Source organism: Aotus nancymaae, unplaced genomic scaffold (assembly GCF_030222135.1).
Source record: "Aotus nancymaae isolate 86718 unplaced genomic scaffold, 86718_ANA_hifiasm-v0.15.2.pri h1tg000014l, whole genome shotgun sequence".
Lineage (NCBI taxonomy): Eukaryota > Metazoa > Chordata > Mammalia > Primates > Aotidae > Aotus > Aotus nancymaae.
Genome location: NW_026988425.1, coordinates 102114307 through 102126809, shown reverse-complemented (window position 1 = coordinate 102126809; position 12503 = coordinate 102114307). Strand labels below are relative to the sequence as shown.

General features: G+C 34.1%; 1 protein-coding gene across 1 annotated transcript in view; it reads right to left on the bottom strand.

The window, feature by feature from the left end:
• MAN2A1 (mannosidase alpha class 2A member 1) overlaps positions 1 to 12503 on the bottom strand; it is a 173934-nt gene that overhangs the window by 53190 nt on the left and 108241 nt on the right. The window lies entirely within an intron of this gene.

Sequence of the window (12503 nt, the reverse complement as noted above, 5' to 3'; positions counted from 1 at the left end):
ATTTTTCCTAAAGTCCTGTCCCAGTTCTGATTTTCAAATAATTCTCAGTTGAGGCACCCAACATCCTTGATTTTCTTACTAGCAGAACTCTGCCAGATTCTCATTGTTTCATGGCTTTGCCTGTGAGTAGAAATGTTCTAGACCATCACATCGCAGACTTCATGAAATCTGCATCCTCTGCAAGGTTTATGATTTACAATTAATAATCAATTTGCATCATATTGTCTTCAAATAAATCAAAGAGAATTTCAAAGAGGATGGTTGACTAATAATATAACTCACTGATTTACTAGTGTGTATTTTCACGATCTGAAATATCTTTGTTTTCCTATACAATGTTGTAACTGCAGGAACACACTGAATCGTTGAATACCAACCACCTTCCCCCAACACTTTGTAGTTACAGATGGCAGATCCAAGCTTACTGGTATTCTTCCATCCTGCATGTGTCCCATATATTTTTGCTTTCAACTGCATTACAAAGTGTTCATTAAGAAATAAAATGAATATCTACAAAGGCCAAAACTAAAAGGAAGGACGACAACAGGAAAAATGAAGGAAAAGAAAGAGGATATAACACAAAATTCGTATGACACTAGACTTATGAATTTTTCATCAGAAGTATTTATGTTAAAGCAACATTCTGAGATACCAAGGTGATAATGACATTAAGAATGTCTCTAATTCCTATTATGCCTATTTTATTGCTTATATTCATTGAGATTCCATATGTATACAAGAGATGAACAAATGAAGCCATATAGTCATAAACATATTTAAAAAGAGCACTGAATCCTCCTAGTACTTAGATAAAATCCCATTTTACCCACAGGAGCAATTCTCAAGGAGAGTGAGGGTGATGCCCTCTTGAGAGGTATTCTCAACAGACTTACCTGAGAGATTTGTCAACCTATTTGGGGCCTCCCACAGCCCTCCTACCAGAGCTTATGTTTCACCTGACTGTTCTCCATTCACAAACACACCTGGTGAACCCCAACTGCCAGGATTCATTATTACCAATGGTACTGTCCTATATTTCTAAGGTATACTGGGGAATAAAAACAATGTTGGATCACTCATTCTCTGCACCAAAGATGTTCAAACCAGAACCCCAGAAATGAGTGATTTACTACTGAAAGCCATGTTCTGGAAGCTTACAGAGCTAGTATTTAAAGAACTTGAGAAAAAGGTGGCCTGAAAACTTAGGCCAATCTCCTAATTTTGCCAAAGCCCTGAGGCATACCCAGGCACACTAAGCCTAGAATCCCTACCGGCATGTTCTTTGGATGTTCCACTACACAGAGCTGGTCACAGCTCCACTACACAGAGCTGTGATAATAAAATATAATGGGTGCCCAAGAAATAAATTCGATAATAAGCATCCAGAACACTAATTCTTTACTATGAAAAAAAGTACTCATACTTAATACAAACAAAAATATTAACCATATATTTGGTTTTGCATCATATTAAATCACTTTTTATAATAAGCTGTGAACTAGGTTCTATTTTGTTTCATTTTGGTAGCTAATTAGTATTTGACCATAATGGTGTTTCTACTGTACTGAATGATTATGTAATTATCATGCCAGGAATCTATTCAAAAACTAAATGTGTAGAGTATATAATGAGTATAATGCTGCACTAAGAAAATAATTTTTAACATAATTAGAGATTCACAGCATGTTTTTTATGTGTATCACAGTACAAATTTATCTAAGGCACAAACTCCTATCTATGTATATTTTAAGTAGAGTGTAGAGAAAGGATGATCATATATAGATATCACCTTTGGAAATAAATACACCATCATAAATTAACTTAATTTTCATTGTTATCACATTTGGTAGTCAAACATTTGTTATACTGCCAATATTCTCAAACATGAGTACTTTCAAGTCCTTTAGCTGTGAATGAAACCAACAGGTTTCAGTGTCATAATATCATACTCACTTACTAAAAATTAACAATAATTGATTCACTTAACAAAATAATTATGTTTATATCTTCAGAATGGGGAGGGTTAATTTCAATTTTAGCTGGAAGCTCAGTGCTTTTTTTTTCTTCTCCAATTTCCACCACATCAGCATTAGCTTCTTACACATCATCTGTCACCAAGTCACATCCAGCCTCCTAGTTCTCATTGTGACATTGGGCCCCCACAAATCAGGGTTATGAGCAATTATCTCAGTTCTGTATATACAAGGAATAACTTTTACCTCATGAAGAAAAAGCACTCATATGTTACCTGCCAATCAAATTAGAGGGCAGAAGATCATCATCTACTTTGGCTGTGAGAAAAAGGAATGGAGAAAAATGAAAGAACATCTGTATGCTCATATCGAACTGGGAATCACCTTATGGAAGAACTGAATCCAAGTGTAAACGTGTCTGTCCTTAAAGATTCTACTGAGGCTGAGTATACTAAAAATTCCTTTACCCCTTTCATAAAAGTAATTCATACCATGTTAAAAAAGAAAACTATGGAATACTGAGTTTTCTCTTGAGGTAAATCTAATCAGTGCCCAGTAAAATGTGAACAACATACTAGGACCACACATGCTTCCTTCCAGGACTGGATGCAGGACAAAGCGGAAGAAACATGTCCCTTGGTCAGAGGGACCTTGGAATTATCATTCATAGTGCAACCTAGGCTGGTCCTCAGGCCTGCATGGGTAACCTGTGAGGCACAACCTTTCATCCTTCTCACTGGACAGATAAGGAAACTGAGGTTCAACAAGAATAGGAATGTTGCCAAGACTGGCCCAGCTAAAAAGTGCCACAATAGGGCTTAGAATGCAATTTTACCCCCATACCCATCTTCTTAACTACTTCACTCACAGGCCAACCATATAAAAATCTTTGTGACAGCTGAAGTTTCCCGTGGAGATTCCCTTATTTCCAAATTCACATGTGAAGAACTATCCCTTCAGCAATGCCAATATCCCCACAGAGCTTCTCTCCTCAGGAAGCTCAGTTGCACAATAAGCTATTTACATTTCATGTATATTACAGTTGTGAAAGAAAACTTATATACTGAAACATTAGAACAGAAAAAATCTTGCAATATATACTAAGGAATTCATCTTATGACCTCACCGCATGAAGTAAGCAAAACAAGATTTGAGGAAGCATTTTAAAAGCAACATACATAATTTTATGACTGTGAAAGGAAGATAAAAAATATATATATTTTCAAGTTCTTAAGTGCACTTTAAAACCAGCAGGGCAAACATCGGAAGGCTATATGAAAAACAACTGTAACTTCATATGCTTACCATAGGTACCTAACACAGAATAATGTTCAATAAATAGTTGATGAATAATCAGTGCAGAAGAATCCCACTAGTAGAATTTAACACTTGTAAAAAACACTTGTAAATCTACTAATATGGGGCTTTATAGTTTTATCAGAGCAATTTCATTTTGATTATTTTAATTCCTTAAAAACTGCTTTTCAATTCTTCAAAAATGTAAATTATATAATTAATCCCTTTGTAAAGAGAGGGAAATGACACAGTCAAGATTAGACAGAAAATTAGGAACAAACCAAAAACTAGAGCTCATTTTGTCTGATTCTTAATCAATGACAACATATTTAAAAAAATCATTTCCAACAAGAATGTATTCATCTTCTCTAGAAGCCTCATCAGCAGAATGTAACCTAAAGAAAAGTACTAAGCTTTATACAGTATTCTGAATACGGAAACATATGAATATACATGTTAACAAAAGTTGTAATATCTAGATCTGAAGTTCTTTTGATATATTCTACTTTGTTTGCTAGGTTTAAAATATAATGCTTACCATATTAGCAGAAAAAGATTCAAGATATTAAAAACTAAGAGTGTCTTTTTGAGTTATACTAGATCTTCAAAAATCAGAGTTGTGTGATTCCTGGACTCTTGAGTCAGACACATTCAAGTTCAAATCCCCACCATGTCATGAGTTTCAGAGGCTTTAGACAAGTTATTTCACTTCATCAAGACTTAATATCCTCATTTATAAAATCAGGAAACAAGATTATTGTTCATGTTAAATTATAAAATGTTTAGAAAACCTCCTAGCTCAGCCCAAGCACAAAAAATCTCAGTGACCCTATAGCTTATGGCTAAGTTAAAAAGCTAGCAAAGAAAGGAGAGAAAGATGCTATATGGTATGTATAGTTATAAACTTATGAATGTGAATGCATAACCCCAGTCAACCGAGTACCTATAGTCTAGGACGGGGAGGCACAGAAACAAACTGGTAAATTCAATATAACAGGGTAGGCAATAAGACAAAGGTATGCATAGCATGTCATGTGATGCATATGTACGCATACAGACAGACAGACACACACACACACACACACACACACACAAAGGAGTCAGTTAGGAAGATTAAGAATTATCAGATCAATCAAAATAGAAAATTAATTTTATATAAAATGAACAGATTGCATAATATATGCAGAAAATGAAAAAAAAGTCATTTAGTAGGACATAAAAATGAACGGAGAGACATAGCTTTCTATAAGAAAACTAAAATAATGCAAAAGTACAACTCTCCCAAAATTAATTCATAAGTCTCCTGCAGTGCCAACCAAAATCCCACTGAAATCCATTTCTTGGAAGAAAGGCGAGGGAAGAAAAATGATCATGAGTTGGGCAAAACAATTCTATAACATGCATACATCCTTAACAATAAATGAGCAAGACAAATGGTTATACAGATGCATTAAAACAATATGCCAACACTGATTCCAGATAAACTTAAAATTTTTAAACATAAAAAATACAAAATTAGTAGAAAAAATAAATACATAATCTGCGGTACAAAAGGTCTTTCTAACCATAACTGAAAAATACAACAAAGTACAAGGCTGACAGATTTGGTAACAAAAACTTAACAATTTTTCTATCTTAAAAATAAGATTAAGAAATAAAAACTAAAAAAAATTAGGAAAACTTGTAAAATGCTCTTATAAATCAACAGAAACATAAACACGCAAATGAAAAAAAAGTGAGGATTTCACTTTTGTCAAATTGAAGTTGAGAAATAGATGATGTTTCCACTTCCAGGGGAAATGGAGTAGCGACAACAAACAAGAGCTCTCACTTCTACTAGCCAACTAGAAAAGCCAGATAAAAAGATAATAATCATTTGCCTGAGGGCAACAGAAAATTGCTGAGGAGAGGAAAAAACTTCAGAAAAGTAACCAGCCTTCTGCAGTCATTTTCACTCTGGGGCATGCCAATTCTCAGCAAGGGAAAAGCTGTGAGTTCCATGCAAAACCTAGTGAAAAGTCTAGAAGAAATTACAGGAAAAACAAAGAGGTCAAAAGAGCATTTGGTAGAGACTTTGGGAGGCTTCACTTTGGGGGTTATACAGTTGATTTTTTCATTAGGACAAGTGCCAACTACTGAGGCTACACAGAAAGGGAAGCTTAAAGCCTAAACAGAAAGCTTCTGAAAAGTAGAGCAGAGACATCTCACGACATTCCAGAAGCCACCAGGGAATAGGGCCTATAGATAAAAAGTAGGCTGTTAGTTGTAAACTTACCTAGAAAGCCAGGTGAACAACAGGTTGAATAAATCAGTTGCAATTTAACATAGTCCTTGACTGGAACAATACCAATTTAGAAGAAGATATTTTCTAGAGTCTATAAATTTTATACACAATTGTCTAGTACTCAACATAAAATTAAGAGGCAACACAAAAGACAGAGCCACATGACTAAACACCAAGAATAAAAGAAACTAGAACCATATATGACCCAGATAGACATGACCAAAGAAAGAGAAAAATCTGAATAAAGTAGATGACAAGGTAGAATTTTACCACAGAAATGAACATATTACAAAGTAATCAAATGAAATTCTAAAAGGATATTTAAAATGAAAAACTCCACAGATGTCTTTAACAATAGCAGAATAAATATGTTTAACTCAGCAAAAGAGAAGTCAATAAAAAATAGCCAAACTGAAGTGGTGACAAAAAATAAGCAACATAGAAAAGAATGTTAGGGACATAGGTAACTCAGTGAAAAGATCTAATATGTGAAACAGGATATGAGTTGATGGAAATAAAAGAGAAAATAGCATAATAGAATTATCTGAATAGCTGAGAATTTTCCAAAACTAAAGAAAGAGACTGGCAACCCACAGATACAAAACACTCTGTGATCCCAGGAGAAAATACACCTGCTGTGCCATGTTAAATCTTCTTATCCTCCATGAAAAGGCAAAATATGAGAAGCAACCAGTAAAAATAAGATTACACTCTTCAGAGAAGTAACAGTAAGATCATCAGCTGACATATCAACAGAATTAAAGAAGCCAGAAGAAAATAGAATTATATACTTGAGGTGGTGAGAAAATATAAACAATACTGACAGCCTAAAAATCTACATCCAGTAAAACTTTCTTTAAATAGTGATAAAGATGGCTTCAGAGAAACAAAAACTGAAAGTATGGGTTACTAGCAAATTTGTACTAAAAGAAATATTAAGTCTTCAGGCAAAAAGAAAATAATTTCAGAGAGAAACATGAGATTGCAGGGAAAAATGAAGAGCACAAAGAGGGGTTAAATATATAAGAAAATATAAATGACACCACAAAACACCACAAAAGTAATAATTTGAATTAGACTATAATAAGTCATCTATGCTTTTCTATGGTAAATACTAAAAGAATATTAAAATCATCTATAAAAGAAGGCAAGAAAGAAGAGAAAAAGAACTTGATGATTTACCAAAATATTAGCAGCATCTATTGTTAGATGGTACTGTAATTATTTTTCATACTTTGTAAATTTCTTATGTCTAGCAATTATGATTTTATAATCAGAAAAAACTATAACTTAAAAATAGTCTCTTTTAACCCAATGATTCCTACTTTTAGAAGTCTAGTGTAAGGAGGCCAAGTGTGGTAGTTCATGCCTATAATCCCAGTACATTGGGAGGCCGAGGCAGGTAGAGCACTTGAAGTCAAGAGTTTGAGACTGGCCTGGCAAACATAGTAAAACCTTGTCTCTACTAAAAATACAAAAATTAGCCAGTGTTGTGGCGCATGCCTATAGACCCAGCCACTCAGGAAGCTGAGGCACAAGAATCACTTGAATCCAGGTGTCGGAGGTTATAGTGAGCCAAGATCACATCACTACACTCCAGCCTGGGTGAGAGAATGAGACTCTGCCAAAAAAAAAAAAAAAATTTAGTGTAAGGAGAAAAACAGAAATATTGTAAACAACAAATATTTAAACTATTTTATTTCCACATCTAAGCAATGCAAATATCTAAACAACACTATTAAAAACATTATATTAGCTAATCAATATAATACCGAGGGAACACATTAATAATTAAAAGTATATTTATGTATTAGAATATTAATAGCCATTAAGTAGCCATTAACTATTCATAAGTAATTTTTTAAATACTAGAAAATGTTTGTTGTATTATTAAATACAAAAGAATATTCTGAATTATATACAAAGAATAATCAGTGAAATATAAAAACATATAAAATTCTAAAAAAAAAAAATCTGTTGTTAATAGTTACTTCCTTTAGGCTCTAGGGTAATCAATGAATATGCTAGAAATCCTTTTGATAGCTTTGGATGTAAACAATATTCTACAAGAAGTTATGTGTTTTTTTTTTTTTTTTTTTTAAATCAGAACAATGACATCAAAAACAAACAAAATTTTTAAAGGGCAAAGGAAGCAGGGAAATCCTCTCCAGTGATAAAGGCACAGATATATGGGAAATAATGTCATTTTCAGGATATATAGGCTATCCACTACCACTAGAAGCTATATAGTAAAGTGAAGCTCTAAAATGCAATTATATGAAGTTAGAAAAGGAGATAAAACCCAAGTTATACTGGGGAATGGGTTGTCTTTTAGTTATTCCAAGTAGCTTGGAGCTTTCTGTGCAGTTGATGGAAAAGGTTTAACATGGTCAAATTTTCCTTTTTAATATCTACTTCTAGTTGCCAGGTAGAGAAAGAACTTAAGGAGTGAAGGCTCAAAACAGGAAGACAAAGTAGATAGCTTCAAGTTGATAGCCTAGACAGGAAAGGTGAAGACAGATACATCCATTTTTCCATTGGAAATTTAAAAATCAGATTTCCAGGTAAGATAGGGAGTATAATGACCCCAAGATGTCCATATTCTAATTCCAAAACCTATTAAATACTACCTTACATGGTAGAAAAGACTTTGCAGATGGATTAAATTACAGCTCATGGGATGGGGAGCTCATTCTGGGCTTTCTAGGTGGGCCCAATGTATTTACAAGGGTCTTTATAAGAGGGATGATCCAACAGAGAAGAAGACTATGTGGCTACAGAAGCAAGGGGATGGTATATGCAAAGACGGGGCTACAGGCCATGGAATGCAGGTCATCTCTAGAAACAGAAAAGGAAAAGAAATGATTCTCCCCTTAGAGACTCCAGAAGGAACCAGCCCTACCAATATTTTGTTAATTGAACTTCCGACCCCCAAAACTATAAGATAATAAATTTGTGTGTTTTAACAGAATTGTTTGTTGGTAATTTATTACAACAGCAACAGGAAATTAATATACCAGGTTACACTATTCCTGTTGAAAATAAAGACTAACCTCCAGTTTCATACTACAAAGACTAAAGACTTTTTGCCACCAAGGATATATAAAAGAAAATCCTGAGTCCTGGAAAACAGGATGGAGGTGAGCAAAGAGTAATAAGAAGAGCCTGGGGTCCTTGGAATTGGGCCCAAGTGTAGATTAAATGAAGTGGGTCTACCCTTTTGCCCTCTCTCCTACAGAGTACTCCCTGTATTTGCAAGGGAAAATTTTTAAATGACAGTTTCTGGAAGCTACTAGCTGTTAAGTAATAAATATGGTCTGCTCTAATGAGAAAAAAAAATCGCCACTAAGGTACAGAACACTCAGCAATAAAAATTCGGATTTTACTGGAATATAGTAGTACATAAATGTTATCTGATCTTCCTAATATATGAAAATTTATTTCACACCTTTCTCTATATTTAGGAAAAATAATTCTCAAAATCATGGACAAAAACATTATGAACCTATCATCTCATGGAGAGCCATTTGTCCAAGTAAAAGATTCAAAAGGAAGGTAAACAAGCATGCTGCATGTGTGATCAAATGCAAATATAAAGCTGTCCTTCACAAAACAGTATGACCACAGTACCTAATACTGCTGTTGGCAACTAAATGATTTCTGCAAATATCTATTCTTCTCAAATGGAAGAATTCCACAAAATATTACTAATAATTTCTTAGTTTCTAAACTAAGAATGATGAAAAGTATGACATTATTAAGTAAATATTCTAGAAAGCTGTATGTTAGAAAATATTACTTAGGCAGAGTTATGTTTGTTTATAATACTAACAGACAAAGCAGTAAGTCATATATAAAATTGTATTAAAGGAATATTTTTGCTATATTTAAGTAAATGACTTAGTTGGTGGCCGAGTTTTTCAGATGTTATGGTAATCATAGCAACTATAATCATAATAATAGCAACAGCTAGCACTTAATTAGCCTTAAAACAGCGCTCAGTAAACAGTCTGTACTTTACATGCCTATTTTACAGAAGCCTAGTGGTTCTGTATCCTAGTCATGGTTATGTAGCCATTGAAATGGTAGAGCCAGGATTCAAACTCAGTCAGTCAGTCAGGCAGTTGGAGGCAGGGAAGGTGGACCAGTTGTCTCCCCCAGTGGGTAAGGCAGTCAGGGTTCATGTGCTAGAAGCACTGACGCAGCAACTGGAGCACTCAGAATTCCATTACCCTCCCCCTGCCTCTCTGAACACAGCCTTATCAGACTGCTCTATATTCACCCCAGCAAAGAACCTGCACTCCAAAGCCTCCCCACCTACAGTTGCAGGACTGGGGTAAAGGAGGTTTCCTAGAGGTGATAATTAGTTTACTTCTCCTGGTTGCTGTGATGACAACACAAGCAGTTTTCACTAAGTTCTGTAAGAAGTAGTAAAAAGAAAATCTGCTACATCACAGGTCTTCATTTTGGAATACTGGAGATATTTCGGAGGACAGTTTCTTTATCTTACATTCCAGTTACTAGAAATACCTGGTTATTTTCCAGAGTAGTTCCCTTCTCAAAACTTCCTTTCCTGGTGTTAATCCAAATGAATGTTTTATAAATGATTACTACTTAGACAAGAAAACCAAATGTTAACTGGATGTGACCTCGGAGATCACCTATTTAACACTCCTGCCAAACATATAGAGCAAATGAAAGTGAAGTTCCGAAAACATGAGCCGGTTAGTGACAGAGATGGGACTAGAATCAGTCCCCAGACTCTCAATGCAAGGCTTCCTTCACAAGACTGTGCTCCTTTCAGGCATCTGACAGTAAGATCTGCCTAGAGCTCAATGGCATGGAAATAACAGAGTTGGTATCAATGTCAACAGAATTTGTAGTTGCAAATGCAACTCAAAACTACAAATGAAAATGTTAACCCTCAAAAGTAGAACTACAAATTTCAGGGACTTCTCACAATGCAAAAAACATTTCTAAGACCATAAATGTAACCAAAGCGGAATAAATATTTGGACTTAATTAACAATTTTTATAAAGAAAAGAAGACTGAAAAATTTTACAACTATTTCCAGTACACAACAGAAAGTAGTAAGTGAATAAAAGAACATTCCTTTCTAAGTATTCTAAAACTTTTGATATTAAGGCAACAAAAAAAACCAAACACAAATTGTATATAATTTGGCTGACCCCAAGAGTCTTGTAACCAATTAAGTTGCTTTCACTCTAAGAGTTTTGCCTAAAACAAAAATACCATCTGTTCTACCTAAAACATTAAGATGTTCCATTTCCTTGTCAATTCAGAAATCACGTCTGTAGCCATTTGCTGAAAAGACAGCAAAAGATATTATATTTATGGGTGACTGCATAAGGAATGATGTTCAATCAAAATGTAATTTTCATCTACTGGAAGAAATTTTCATTTCTCCAATGAATATAACACTGTAACTTTGGAAGAACACACAGTACATAAACAACCTAAAAAAGGACCTTAAAAGTTAACACAGTAAAATAAAACTGTTTTGTTATTAAGGACAGAAATGGCAAAGATGTTTGTATTCATTTTCTGTATGTGTGTTGACAAATGAATTCTATCCTGTGTGAAATTTCCAGGTGAACAGAGGAGAAAACAAGAAATTTTTACTAGTGCCACATCTCTTCACATTAGTATGCCATCATATAACTGGTAAAAAATATGAAAACAATAAAACACAAACCACTTTCTACTTTCAAAATATTTTTAGAAACAATATTGGTCCTAGGAAAGACTCCTAATATACAACCCAATGAACCGATTAAAGATACAAAACGCTAGAGAAAACATCACTCACGGTGAACGCAAACACAATGTCACAAGGGATAAAAGAACACATTTCGAAGAAAAACACACAAACTGACCAACTACCTATAATATTTTGAGTATATATATTAAGTACCTACAACAAATCTGAAATGCAGGAAAAGTAACCCGATTTCACATACAATTGTCCTGCCCAAAAAAAAAAAAAAAAAGCTACTCTCTAAATAAGGATGAAATAAATACGTCCAAAGGCTCTATTTAAAATGTTTCTTTTACCACAAGGTTGTGAAGTGTTCTGAAGTCCAAGATGGGCTTGAAGCCCTCCCTGACTTTTTCAGGATCAGGATACCTTCACTAAAATCCTTTTCCTTGTTCCTCTTGTTGTGCACGCTTTATTAATCTGCATTTAGAAGGAAAAAAAATCTAGTTCAGAAGGATGGAAGACTTTGAAATATGCCATATCACTTCAGTCTATGCTGTGAACTGCTTTGGGTTAATTAGCTTTATGTCACTATTTCAGAAGACAGGATGAACACTGGGAGGAAAAGAAGTAGAAAGTGGACAGAGAACTAAGTTTGCAAGAAACTGAAAACAATAAGCTACTGAAGGAATCTCACGTAACCATCAATTAATCCCACCCCAATAGAAATCATTTTTAAAAAATCTGATACTCCAGATATTTAGTTTACTTTAACATTTTCGTAGTACATTATACAACTTCAATTAATAGGTGAAAAAATGTTGGTGCTACAGCAATAGCAGAACAGAATCATTCAAAATTTATATTATCTAGCAAACACACCAAAACTAACACCACCTATTCTTTGACACCACCTCATCTTCTTTTTGAAGTTTTTCTTCAGTTACATACAGTTATGAATTTCCAAATATCTTAACTAGAAATTATTATAATCCTTTATACATTATAAATGGTATTCCCCATGCCAATTCTGCCTTCATATTTTAATATATCAAAATATCTCATCATAATTCTATATATATATGAGCAGCTGTTCTTCCTTCCCGTCTTCTGCACTTTCCTGATTATGGTCCTTGATGGGTGAAGATGTTATTTGTAAGAAACAAGCAAAATAACTTTAATCTCACCACACAAAACACACAATTAAAACACACTTTATAATCTGAATTC